This window comes from Ranitomeya variabilis, chromosome 7 (assembly GCF_051348905.1).
Source record: "Ranitomeya variabilis isolate aRanVar5 chromosome 7, aRanVar5.hap1, whole genome shotgun sequence".
NCBI classification, from domain to species: Eukaryota; Metazoa; Chordata; class Amphibia; order Anura; family Dendrobatidae; genus Ranitomeya; species Ranitomeya variabilis.
In genome coordinates this window covers 194,302,694-194,316,503 of record NC_135238.1, presented here as the reverse complement: position 1 = coordinate 194,316,503, position 13,810 = coordinate 194,302,694, and the positions used below count along the sequence as shown (strand labels likewise).

Genomic DNA, 13,810 nt, shown 5'->3' with positions numbered 1-13,810 from the left:
CTTAAAAGGCTGTGACCAAACAAAATTGACTGGAACATATATGTTTAATACTGAATGTTCCTAGGACTGGAGATGGACAAAACTTATTCAAATGGAATTAAATTATCCTCCAATTTAAAATAGAGAATGTATTCTGAATACATTTTTTTTTGTTTTGTGTTCTGAACTTTGCTGAACTATCTACAGCCAGCCGAAAGTAAAAAAATAAAAAAAAAAAAATAAATCTAATTCTCACATAACCAGTCTCCAACATACTGTAATCTACGCTAGAATCACAGATAAATATATTTAAAGTAAGCAATAATGCTAGATTATCACATCCATGGATTCTCATTTTGAGAAAACAATTTTATATTGTCATAGACAGAACCATCAAAAGAAATTTTAATGTTAAAGAAAAACCCACACATCAGCTCTGTAACGGATTCCCCCCAAAATATTTTAAAAAAATAATAGATACTTCATTTAAAATGTATTTTCTTAATTTATTGTAGGTTTTTGTATTTATCACTAGTTTTACTTTTTGAAATTACATTTTTTTTTCCAAACTGAACACCGAAGAAATCTCTTGTGGGAATATTTAACAATTTCCCACTTTGGGCATAATAATACACCCACGTCAGAATCCCTGCCTATGACGTGGGCTTTGAACAGCTGACATGTGCCTCTAACAGCCCCGAGTAAAATCGAGATTCACCTGTAGCTATTAACCAATTAAATGCTGATGTCAATCTCTACAGCGGCATTTAACTTGCGCTTACCGGAAGTGTGTTGGAAATCCCCCATCACTTGATCGTGAGCCAGCGATGGGTTAGAATGACAACCAGAGGTAATTTGTGGATTAAATCCGCGCTGCCACAATGATACAATTTCAGATATAATGAAGAGCTCTGGTGGTTTATTCTCAATGCATTTCAAGGTCTGTCTGACTGTTTCAACAGGAAAATTACCACAAAGATAGTGGAACATGAAAGTTGTCATGATATGTAATATTTATGTATTATGACAATATATTGCACATAGTTTTTCCCCTTTAGGGCTTCCAGATGTTACTGAAGTGTCATAGTGCAATAGAGCAGTATAATTAATGCATTTAAACCACTTTAGGGATGAGTACATACATATTACCAAATTTTCTGAACGGTAAATGAACCCTGATTATTAATAAACGCCAGGTTTTAATACATCCCTTAAAGTTTTTAAAAGTGGTAACTAAATTTAAAATGACACCAGGTCGTCCGGGTTTGAGAAATAACACAAACTCTCAAACCCATATGGTTCATTAGGCAATCTAAAGGTCTTCCTGAATTTCAATCTCATGGATTTATATGCTTAATACAACTATAAACTGCAGCATAGGGAAGGTAGTAAAGCATAACAATCATAGTGAACAATCTGATAAATTAGCCTACGATTCATCGGTGCTCACTAAAACATTCATATAACCAACCCAAGTGAATAGAATATTTCAGAAATAATCCAGATAACCTGATGTAATTTTAAATCTAATTTCGACTTTTAAAAACTTTAAGGAAAGTATAAAAACATGACATTATTAATTGGGGTTCATTTACCTTTTGGGTAATTTGGGAATACATAGAGCAATATAAAACACTCTACGTATCGGGGCTTTTGAGTAGTGTTTCTGGTTTCATATTGATTTTAAACAATAATTGGGAAAGCTTTTGCACTTGTATGATGCTTTCAGCACTCTTAAAAGGCTTGCTCATATGTACAGACTGGGATGTTAAAAATGGCTGCGATCTGATCACGAGAGAAAATCTTGTTTATAACTATTTAAAGCCATTATTTCAATATAAGTGCTCTACAAACATTATGCTACTATCTGGTGTAAAGCCTGAAATTCGCATTATAATAGGCCCATGAGAACCATTCTTACTCCCAACTTCATAAACTGGCAATGACATGCCTTTCAATAGTGTTCTTTATTCCTTTGTTCTCACATTAATTGTAAATATTCTATCAAAACAAGCAGTTTTGTTTAATATACAAGATAAATGTTTACTTTTCATTGATTGCTAATTTGTCCCTTAGCATTCCAATAACCTGGAAGAGTGCATCTACTGCAAGGAATGGGGATTCCAGAAAAAGTTTGATCTTCTAGAATGCAGGAAATTGGAATGCCTAAATAGTTAAGGTATAAACAAATCTTAATCCTAATATGCTTTTACATTACAACTATTACAATTAGATTAATCCATAACATAGCTGTTAAAATGTCTAATTGGGAACAGTCTTAAAAGATTTACATTTACTATAAAACTTGTGAAATCTGTTATTAATGAGATGGCGCTAAGAATCAAACCATTCTCCCTAAAATATGTTCCAAGTTGTTTACTTATCTTAGTTGCCATTTTAAAAAATTACTTTTTCAGTAAAGTACTTACCTGCCTACCATTTTCTTATTGGTGTATTTCATAACAATTTAGAATTTTTACAAGTCTTATACAAACTTATCAACTAAGTGATGCTAAAATAAAGACTTCCAAGAAAATATAGTGTAACCTACACGGCAAGCGAGGGGGTCAATGTAACAAACGTGGAGTTAGTCATAGACAGTATGCAACTCTAAGGGTATGTTCACACGTTCCTGATTTCAATCCTTTTTTTCAGGGCTAAAAACGGCAGCTCTTGGCAGAAAACGCAGGTGCGGTTTTTGGTGCGTTTTTGGTGCGTTTTTGGTGCGCTTTTTGATGCGGTTTTTTATGCAGTTTTTTATGCAGTTTTCTCTGCAGATTGTCTGTGTTTGACACAAATAAAGCTTTAACTGCAGTGGGGAAAAAAAAAAAAAGAAATGATGTCATTTCCTTGTCCAACCCTTTTCTTCTTCCATCCTCCATTTTGGAACTTACACATCAAAATGAGTGGACGTGCTGAGCGTAGGCCAGATGACAGCCCGCGGATCCAGCTCCGCACGCCACACCGGATTGCGATCCTGGGGTTGATGCTTCTAATTCTGAATCGACATGCACGTCAGGTAAGCAGATGTCTGTTTGTTTTATATATTGGGTTATGGGTACATGTCTACGTTCTGGAAACGCTGTGTGTTTGGCGCTGCGTGTGGCCGCAGCGCCAAACATGCAGCGTCCACATGTAACAGCATAGTGGAGGTGATTTCATGAAATCACGTGTCCACTGTGTGTCATCTGTCAGCCCTGCGACTCCGGACATGCTGCGTGTTTTTTATGATCACAGCATGTCCGTGTTCCTTGTTGAGAAGCTGCGGCTCCGCAAGGAATAAAACAGGGCCCTATGCGTGGGGTGCGATGATGCTGGATTTGTACAAGGAACACATCTGGCATCATTGCGTCCCAGAAGGGGGTGGGGCTTTGCACATAGCGGCTTTGGCGCTCCAACGATAACGATGGCCATCCTGAACGTGGACACGTACCCTTACATATTCCGCATTGCTTTCCAGGCATGTTTGATATTTTTTTCTCATTGTTGTGTTTTACAAAATATATATATTTTTTTTATTTTAGAGGCAGCGGCGGCAGAGAAGACGTGCGCAGAAAAGGATGTGGGTGCACCCGCTTTTAGCAGAGCGAACAGAGAAGGGGCACTTTTATGTGCTGTACAATGATTTGAGGAGGTAAATAGAAATATATTGAATGACAAATTTACCTTTTTTTGCTAACAATACTTGTGAAGTAACCTTTTTTTTGTTTTCTTTTTCAATTTTCAGATATCCGGAAAAATTTATCTCTTTTTGTCGGCTACCAATTATGGCATTCGACAGACTGCTTACCATCCTGGCACCCCATTTAACACTGCAAGACACAGTGATGAGGAAATCCAAAAAATAGGTTAAACCGCACCCTATGTCCCTTATAGCCTTCCTAGGCCTGTGGACGCAAGTCCTTGCCAGGGGGTCAGCCCAGCTAAAAAGTCCAATCCATAATGTAAAAAAGAGGACAGCGCCACAACGGTCAGTGATAAGAAAAAAACTTACAGCTTTAATCTGCCAACTGCGGCGACGTTTTGGTATAAACCTTTATCAAGCACACCTGTGCTTGATAAAGGTTTATACCGAAACATCGCCGCAGTTGGCAGATTAAAGCTGTAAGTTTTTTTCTTATCACTGACCGTTGTGGCGCTGTCCTCTTTTTTACATTACAGTGATGAGGAAGTCCATCTCTGCAGAGGAAAGGCTGCTCATCACCTTGCGGTAAGTAACAATTTTTCGGGGGGAATGTCGTTACGTCTCTATTTTACACGTCTCTGTGTCCAGTATGTGTGATTAAACCCACCCAGTCCTCCTGTTGGACGGGGGGCACACATACACACACACACACGTGAGATGCGGGCGAGTGTTGTATGGTAATCCCCGGCCCTGCCGCCTGCACTCTGGAGCGGAGTGTGCACCCACATACCAATACATGGAGCCACACACTCCACAACGGAGTGCATGCAGCAGGTCCGGGGATTACCATGCAACACTCGGTCATATCTCGCATGCGTGTGTGCAAAAGTCCCATCAGGCTTTTTATTTAATGTTTATTACACCCTTTGTCTTGTGCAGGGTGTTAATGCCATCATTACTGAATGGTGCTGGACGCATATTATAGCGGCTTTACTTGTGACATGTTGTAATTACCTTTTTGTGTGACATTTCTAATTTTATTTTTTGTTTCTTTGCAGATTTTTGGCCACAGGAGAGAGCTATACATCACTGCACCTCCAATTTAGAGTTGGTAAATCTACCATCTCTAACATTGTGAGGTGTACATGTACCATCATCTGGCAGAAGTTGCAGCCTATAGTGATGCCTTCCCCAACCGAGGAGACTTGGCTGCAGGTTGCAGCAGGCTTTCAGTCTGTGGCCAATTTCCCAAACTGCATAGGTGCAGTCGATGGTAAACATGTTAGGGTTCAGCAGCCACCACGATCAGGATCACGCTTCTTTAATTATAAGAAGTATTTTTCAGTGGTCCTGATGGTGGTGGCTGATGCCCATTACAAATTTGTTGCCATTGATGTTGGTGCCTATGGTTGTACTGGGGATTCTCGGGTGTTGCGAACGTCACAGATTGGGATGCAAATTCTTCGAGATGGCGGCACGCTCCCAGCCCCAAGACCTTTGCCGGGTTCCACACATCCAGTACCCTTTGTGATGGTATCGGATGAGGCGTTTCCCTTAACGACAACCCTGCTGCGCCCATACCCACGAAGGGGACTGGATGCCCGACGGAGGATTTTTAATTATCGGCTGAGTCGTGCATGCAGATATGTGGAATGCACCTTTGGGATCATGACCAGTCAGTGGAAGATCTTTCACACTGCCATGCAGTTGGACACAGACACCGTTGATGCTGTGATAAAGGCTTGCTGTGTACTCCACAACTATGCTCGTGAGTACAGCACTGACGTAGATGTGGAGTACCAGCAGCCAGTATTTAATCCAGTTGTCAACGGGGGTCTGGGCAGGCCGTCCAACTCTGGTGTGCGTGTGAGAGAATCCTTCACTGACTACTTTATGAGTCCAGAAGGTGCCGTGCACTGGCAATACTCCTGTGCTGGTGTTGAGCAGCCTGACCAGCAGAGAAGGATGCATCTACACTGACCGTCCCCAAAAAGTTGCCGACATCGCTGCTAACAGTTGTGAAAAGATCACGAAGAATGATAAACGACAGCAATCAACACAAAATTTTGTTTCCAAAAATTTTTTTTTCATGTTACCAAAAAAAGAAAAAAAAAATTGGTTTTAATTTAAATAAAAACATTTTTTGGGTTTAATTTGGTTTGTTTCTTGGTATGTCAAAAAATGGGTGGTGTTTTCATAAATGAACAGCAGTATGAGATATACAATAGTTAACACATCAACCCCTAAACCACTAATCGATAGTCCATAAACCGAGGACAGCGGCCTTGTCCCCATTGTCTAAAAAGAAGAGAATATTTTTTGAAAACAAAAATTTATTTTAAAGAACACAAATTAGTGGTAATTTTTACAATTGATTATTCAACTTAATTTTCAATTTACGTTCAATTAAGAAAGGTGTAGTCTGGAGAATAGAGGAAATTTGTTCCCTCAGTTTGCGAAGTTGCTCCCCCCAGCTGCTGCGAACTTCCTCTATCTCCATAACTTCCTTGGCTGCCTCTATCTCCATAACTTCCTTGGCTGCCTCTATCTCCATAACTTCCTTGGCTGCCTCTATCTCCATAACTTCCTTGGCTGTTGGCCAAATACTGGGGTCTTGTAGCTGGTGTTTCAGGTGTTCTGTGTCGGGGCCTGAAAAGTCCCAACACCCCCATCAGAACCTCATTGTATGGCGAAATAGGAGCAGGGTCCTCCAGAGCAGTGAGGGACATCTGGACCATAGACATAAAAAGAGATTGTCTATCCGGTGGCAGGGAGCGTGTTTTTCTTGCGACAGTTAGTGCAAATGAGTCGCAATGGTCGTCGCTACTTGATTTTTTAATGAAATCCAAGGTGTCACAGGCAATTTGAACCGTTTGGTCCTCTTGGTTCTTCTTTGTTTTTTTTTTCTCTGCTGCCAGCTCTCTTCTCCACTCTCACAGCTTCTACAGAATCAGATGCTTCAGCAGCTGCTGAAGCAGATGTGGATGCAGCAGCTGTTGAAGTGGATGTTGATTCAGCAGAAGCTGTGGGAATGGAGGGAGAGATGGTCCCTCCCACTCCAGAGGAACTGCCTGCTCCATCCTCTGTGTCGCTGTCCTCGAAATCAGCTACAGACATGTTTCCTTCCGTCCTGTGGGGGGAAAAAAAGATCATTAATAAAATTTTTAGCACAACATATTATATATAAATAATCTTGTGGAGTGGATTTTAACTTACTTTCTCAATGTCCTGCTGGTCACAATGAACTGTAGCTCTTCACTGAAGGGGAATTTTGTTTTGCTCGGCGAAGAGCCACTCTTTGAACACTCATTTAGAAATTTTGTAAATCGGTCTCTGATGGAGCGCCAACGTTGCCTCACATCTTTATCTACCAAAAAAAGGTTCCAAAAAACAACAACAATTTTTTAGAGATCTAAACAAATTATTTAATATACTCAAGGTTTACTAAATAAATGTAATTATAATTACTAATTTGCCGTTGTGTTGGCCCAGGATATTTGTCCCAATCCGGCAACATGTCGCGAACTATTTTGGTCCACGCGAGTTCCCTAAAGTATTTATCCTTATAGGATTCATCTGAAGGGTCCCACAGGGCCGGATAATCACGAACCTACAATGAATACAATAGTGTCATCTCATAATCTATAGAATGACCAAGTAATGTTACACAAATGCTTTTAAAAAGTTGAAATATATCAAAGTAACCCCTAATAAATGAACACAAGCACAAACTGAAAACACAAACACCAATAAAAATGTTTGTGTGCTGTTGTTTTACTACTAGCTCTGGCGCCGTCAATCCTGAGCGGTGCGTGCGCCAATCAACAACATTAAGTTAAAAACCCACTATAAACTGAAATAGTTAGGGTAGGGTTAGGGCTCATAACCCTAAGGACCCTACCCCTAAAGGGATCCGAACCCGAAAGGGATCCTACCCCTAACCCTACCCCAAACCCTACCCCTAACCCTACCCCTAACCCTAAAGGGATCCTAGGGTTAATGATAGGGTTGCTATTGTAAGGTGGCATTAAGCACAGTTAATAATGGAGAGGTGTCAATAAGACGCCTATCCATTATTAATACTATTAAAGGGTTACTATAATATATGTGGACCCCCCCCAAAAAAATACATAGGGTCCCCTTATATTTTTAGGCCAGAAAGGCTAGGCAGACAGCCGTGGGCCAATATTTGAGGCATGTATTTCAGTGCCACGTATTTCAGTGCCACGTATTTCAGTGCCACGTATTTAAGTGCCATGTATTTAAGTGCCACGTATTTCAGTGCCACGTATATACGTGCCACGTATTTCAGTGCCACGTATTTCAGTGCCACGTATTTAAGTGCCACGTATTTCAGTGCCACGTATATACATGCCACGTATTTCAGTGCCACGTATTTCAGTGCCACGTATTTCAGTGCCACGTATTTAAGTGCCACGTATTTCAGTGCCACGTGTTTCAGTGCCACGTATTTCAGTGCCACGTGTTTCAGTGCCACGTATTTAAGTGCCACGTATTTAAGTGCCACGTATTTCAGTGCCACGTATTTAAGTGCCACGTATTTCAGTGCCACGTATATATGTGCCACGTATTTTAGTGCCACGTATTTCAGTGCCACGTAATTCAGTGCCACGTGTTTCAGTGCCACGTATTTAAGTGCCACGTATTTAAGTGCCACGTATTTAAGTGCCACGTATATATGTGCCACGTATTTCAGTGCCACGTATTTCAGTGCCACGTATTTCAGTGCCACGTATTTCAGTGCCACGTATTTAAGTGCCACATATCACGTATTTAAGTGCCACGTATTTCAGTTGCACGTATTTTTGCTATTGTAAGGTGGCATTAATCCCGGTTAATAATGGAGAGGCGTCAATAAGACGCCTATCCATTATTAATGCTATTAAAGGGTTAAATGGCGGAAAAAAATGGCGTGGGCTCCCGCGCAATTTTCTCCACCAGAATGGTAAAGCCAGTGACTGAGGGCAGATATTAATAGCCAGGAGAGGGTCCATGGTTATTGACCCCCCCTGGCTACAAACATCTGCCCCCAGCCACCCCAGAAGAGGCACATCTGGAAGATGCGCCTATTCTGGCACTTGGCCACTCTCTTCCCACTCCCTGTAGCGGTGGGATATGGGGTAATGAAGGGTTAATGTCACCTTGCTATTGTAAGGTGGCATTAAGCCCAGTTAATAATGGAGAGGCGTCAATAAGACGCCTATCCATTATTAATCCAATGAAAGGGTTAAAAAAAAACCACAAACACTAGAAAAAAAATATTTTAATGAAATAAAGACACCCACTTTTTGACCATATTTTATTGTACGCTCAATCCGTCCTGAAGACCCTCGACCTGAAAAAGATGAAAAATAAAAAAACAAATTCATACTCCCTGACCCTGTCCGCAGAAATCCATCGAGGGTCCCACGAAGATCTTCCATGGAGAACAGACACATCCAGAGATATGTCTGCTCTCCACGGCTGCAGCAACACACTGACAGGAGCCATAGTTCCTGTCGGTGTGTCACTGCGCATGCGCGAGCGAGTTTACCGGCGGTCATTGACCCCGGCACTCTCGCTTAACGGCAGTGCTGCGTGGGAAAGTTCAACGCAGCTGTACTGCCGTTAACCGAGACGCCGGAGCCATTGAACTCCGGAACAGTACGCGATACACTGCTAGGAGCTTCGCTCCTGGCAGTGTATCGCCGGAGAGCAGGGGATCGGCGTGGGACACTCGTTTTATGGATTCTGCGGACAGGGAGTATGAATTTGATTTTTTATTTTGTGATTTTTTCCTGGAGGATTGAGGGCTTCGCCTACAAGTGTGCTGTTGGTGAGTATATACTCTATGTTATGTGTTGTATGTACTGTACTGTGTGTCATGTATGTGTATTGTGTGTAGGTGTTTTGTGTAACTTTACAATTGTGCTAAGTCGCCGGACACAGGGACAACTCTCCCATCCTAATACCGGATGGGAGTAGTAATCCCATATGGCGACTTAGCACAATGGAGGCACTATCGTCGCATGGGGACACACACGCATACACACACACACACACACATACATACACACACACACACACACACACACACATACATACCAAATCAATCAGACGCCCGACATCGATCCCCATGCGACGGTATGCCTCCATGACAGTCTCTTCGGGAAAGACACTCCACCCACGCACTTCCGCCCACGCACTTCCGCCCGCTTCCCCGCACTTCCTGCTGCAGCGGTTCTGCACCACAAACCGCAATAAAACCCGCAGATATATTTTTGATCTGCGGGTTTTACTGCGGGTTTGACCTCACAATGGAGGTCTATGGGTGCAGAACCACTGCTGTTCTGCACAAAGAAGTGACATGGTCCTTCTTTTTTCCCGCAGCTATTCAGCGCGGCTTTTTTTTTTTAATTCAGGATCATGTGCACAGTGGTTCCTGTTTTCCATAGGGTACATTGTACTGTACCCTGCATGGAAAAAAGCTGCAGAAGCCGCTTCGGTTCCGCGGTAAAAAACGCACTGTGTGAACATGGCCTAAAATTGGAAAATATGGCCAGATAAATATAAAATGAGTTTTACTAAATTAAAACAAAATATCCAGAATGCAATAAAAGCGGTGATCATCATAATGGAAAGAATGGAAAGAGGGTTTTTATTTTTTTATACAAATGAAAGGTATTTAAAATGCACGTTGTACACATGACAATTACAAATGCGAACAGGGAATACATAATCAGTTGAATATTGTCTAATGCTGGAACAAATGACCACAGGGGATAATTGTGATACTATAGCAATTCCTAATGTGTAATACATACCATAGGTGAAGGTAGGAGAGATAAGTAAATTAAATGTTGTGCACTAAAATAATATGAATAAAAAATAATCGCTGCCGATTTGGAACATAGAGCATACAAATATGTATATAATAGTCAATTTTTTTTATCCTTTCATACACCAAGTATCTCTTGGTGATCTGTTTGGTAAATTACAGCCTATTGCAATTATTCTCTGCATCCACTGCTGTATTCTTGATCACTTATGGCTGCTGCTTTACTAAAAGTCCCCACCTGTTAAAAAAAAGCCATACACATCAACAAATACCACAATATTTTATTTAGTTTTATTTTTGTATTTTTTTTTATTGATTTATTTTGATTGGGGCAAAAGGGGGGTGATTTAAACTTTTATATATTTTTTTTTCACATTTTTTTTACTTTTTTTGTTTTACTTTTGCCATGCTTCAATAGCCTCCATGGGACATATTTATAGAACATCAATCAGGATACCACACAGAGTGCAGTCTAGCAGGTACAGGCAAATATACCAGCTCCTGAACTAGCCTGTACATAGTTTGTTTATAGTGCGCTTCATGCCTCATATAGCTCTGTGCATTGATGGATGAATACGCTTTCTTATTTAAGTGTGAGGTACCTTTTTTGAGCTATACAGTCTCTAACATGAATATTGTAGGTATATATTAAGTCCTGCCAACCTCTGATGTTTTTTGAATAGAGTTTTTTTGTTGCATCCCACATGTATTTTTATACCTCTCTCAGATACTTTAGGCAATATTGCAGCTCCTGATGATGTGTATTATTTTTGTAGATTTTAAATGTTGTTTTCTTTTAATTTTGTGTGTATTTTTGTGGTTCAGTGTGAATTAGTGCAATAATTGTTATTATGGGTATCCCTGCTTTTGTATGTCTCTTTTTTTTGGTGTTGTCCAATCTGGACATGTGGCATGAAGTGGCTCTCTACGCCTTGGAGGTCCTGGCCTTACCTACTGCTGGTGTTCTGCCAGAGCGGGTTTTTAGTGCCACTGGTGGAATTATAACAGATAAGCGCATCCGCCTGTCAACTGAAAATGCTGACAGGCTGATTCTTATAAAAATGAACAAGGGCTGGATTGGGCAAGATTTCTGTACACCACCAAGTGAAAACAGCGAAACATAACCTGTAATACATTGTCTTTTTTGTGGAGGTGTATTGTCATGCACCTCTCCCCAACCACACATGGCTATCCACTTCCTGATTTCATCTGTTTGGTGTTATCCTCCTTATCCTCATCCTCATCATCCACAACCAGTAAAACACCAGGGTGAAAGTATTCTGTGATGCAAAAGTCACTCAATTTTTGTGCAGTGGTGTTTTTCAAATGCCCGTTACTAATTACAAACCAAAATAAACTCCCCTAGGGAGAACTGTCATCAAAATGAGATGTACGTATATTTTTCCCCATTTATTCTTATATATTCCAGTTTTAATATCTCTGCGCCGTCCTTTTATGACCCGGTGTATACCTCTACAATATGAAAATATTTAAATTCTATTATATTTTTTTATACATCCCTGTCTCTGAGCTGTTGCTAGGGATAAACATCTCGTTGGACACACTCTAGCATCATATATACAGTGGGGCAAAAAAGTATTTAGTCAGTCAGCAATAGTGCAAGTTCCACCACTTAAAAAGATGAGAGGCATCTGTAATTTACATCATAGGTAGACCTCAACTATGGGAGACAAACTGAGAAAAAAAAATCCAGAAAATCACATTGTCTGTTTTTTTATCATTTTATTTGCATTTTATGGTGGAAAATAAGTATTTGGTCAGAAACAAAATTTCATCTCAATACTTTGTAATACAGCCTTTGTTGGCAATGACAGAGGTCAAACGTTTTCTGTAAGTCTTCAAAAGGTTGCCACACACTGTTGTTGGTATTTTGGCCCATTCCTCCATGCAGATCTCCTCTAGAGCAGTGATGTTTTTGGCTTTTCTCTTGGCAACACGGACTTTCAACTCCCTCCAAAGGTTTTCTATAGGGTTGAGATCTGGAGATTGGCTAGGCCACTCCAGGACCTTGAAATGCTTCTTACTAAGCCACTCCTTCGTTGCCCTGGCGGTGTGCTTTGGATCATTGTCATGTTGAAAGACCCAGCCACGTTTCAACTTCAATGCCCTTGCTGATGGAAGGAGGTTTGCGCTCAAACTCTCACGATACATGGCCCCATTCATTCTTTCATGTACCCAGATCAGTCGTCCTGGCCCCTTTGCAGAGAAACAGCCCCAAAGCATGATGTTTCCACCACCATGCTTTACAGTAGGTATGGTGTTTGATGGATGTAACTCAGTATTCTTTTTCCTCCAAACACGACAAGTTGTGTTTCTACCAAACAGTTCCAGTTTGGTTTCATCAGACCATAGGACATTCTCCCAAAACTCCTCTGGATCATCCAAATGCTCTCTAGCAAACTTCAGACGGGCCCGGACATGTACTGGCTTAAGCAGTGGGACACGTCTGGCACTGCAGGATCTGAGTCCATGGTGGCGTAGTGTGTTACTTATGGTAGGCCTTGTTACATTGGTCCCAGCTCTCTGCAGTTCATTCACTAGGTCCCCCCGCGTGGTTCTGGGATTTTTGCTCACCGTTCTTGTGATCATTCTGACCCCACGGGGTGGGATTTTGCGTGGAGCCTCAGATCGAGGGAGATTATCAGTGGTCTTGTATGTCTTCCATTTTCTAATTATTGCTCCCACTGTTGATTTCTTCACTCCAAGCTGGTTGGCTATTGCAGATTCAGTCTTCCCAGCCTGGTGCAGGGCTACAATTTTGTTTCTGGTGTCCTTTGACAGCTCTTTGGTCTTCACCATAGTGGAGTTTGGAGTCAGACTGTTTGAGGGTGTGCACAGGTGTCTTTTTATACTGATAACAAGTTTAAACAGGTGCCATTACTACAGGTAATGAGTGGAGGAAAGAGGAGACTCTTAAAGAAGAAGTTACAGGTCTGTGAGAGCCAGAAATCTTGATTGTTTGTTTCTGACCAAATACTTATTTTCCACCATAAAATGCAAATAAAATGATAGAAAAACAGACAATGTGATTTTCTGGATTTTTTTGTCTCAGTTTGTCTCCCATAGTTGAGGTCTACCTATGATGTAAATTACAGACACCTCTCATCTTTTTAAGTGTTGGAACTTGCACTATTGCTGACTGACTAAATACTTTTTTGCCCCACTGTATATGAACCTGTATTCGCAACTCTTTTTTGTTATTTACTTTCATTGGTGGATTCACATCCATTTTTTTTTATTTCAGTATAATTAATCTTTGTCTCCTCATTCTCCACCACTAGATCACCAGGCTGAACGTCTTCTGTGCTGCTACAGGTAGTCCAATTTTTGGCAAGGGTGTCTATAAT

General features: G+C 40.9%; 1 long non-coding RNA gene across 1 annotated transcript; it reads left to right on the top strand.

Moving 5' to 3' along the window:
• The first annotated feature begins 2,701 nt into the window (after positions 1–2,701).
• LOC143785915 (uncharacterized) lies at positions 2,702–3,819 on the top strand. The gene is made up of 3 exons (XR_013218151.1): positions 2,702–2,998; positions 3,504–3,613; positions 3,707–3,819. It is a non-coding gene; the product is annotated as an uncharacterized LOC143785915 (long non-coding RNA).
• The last annotated feature ends 9,991 nt before the right edge of the window (positions 3,820–13,810 follow it).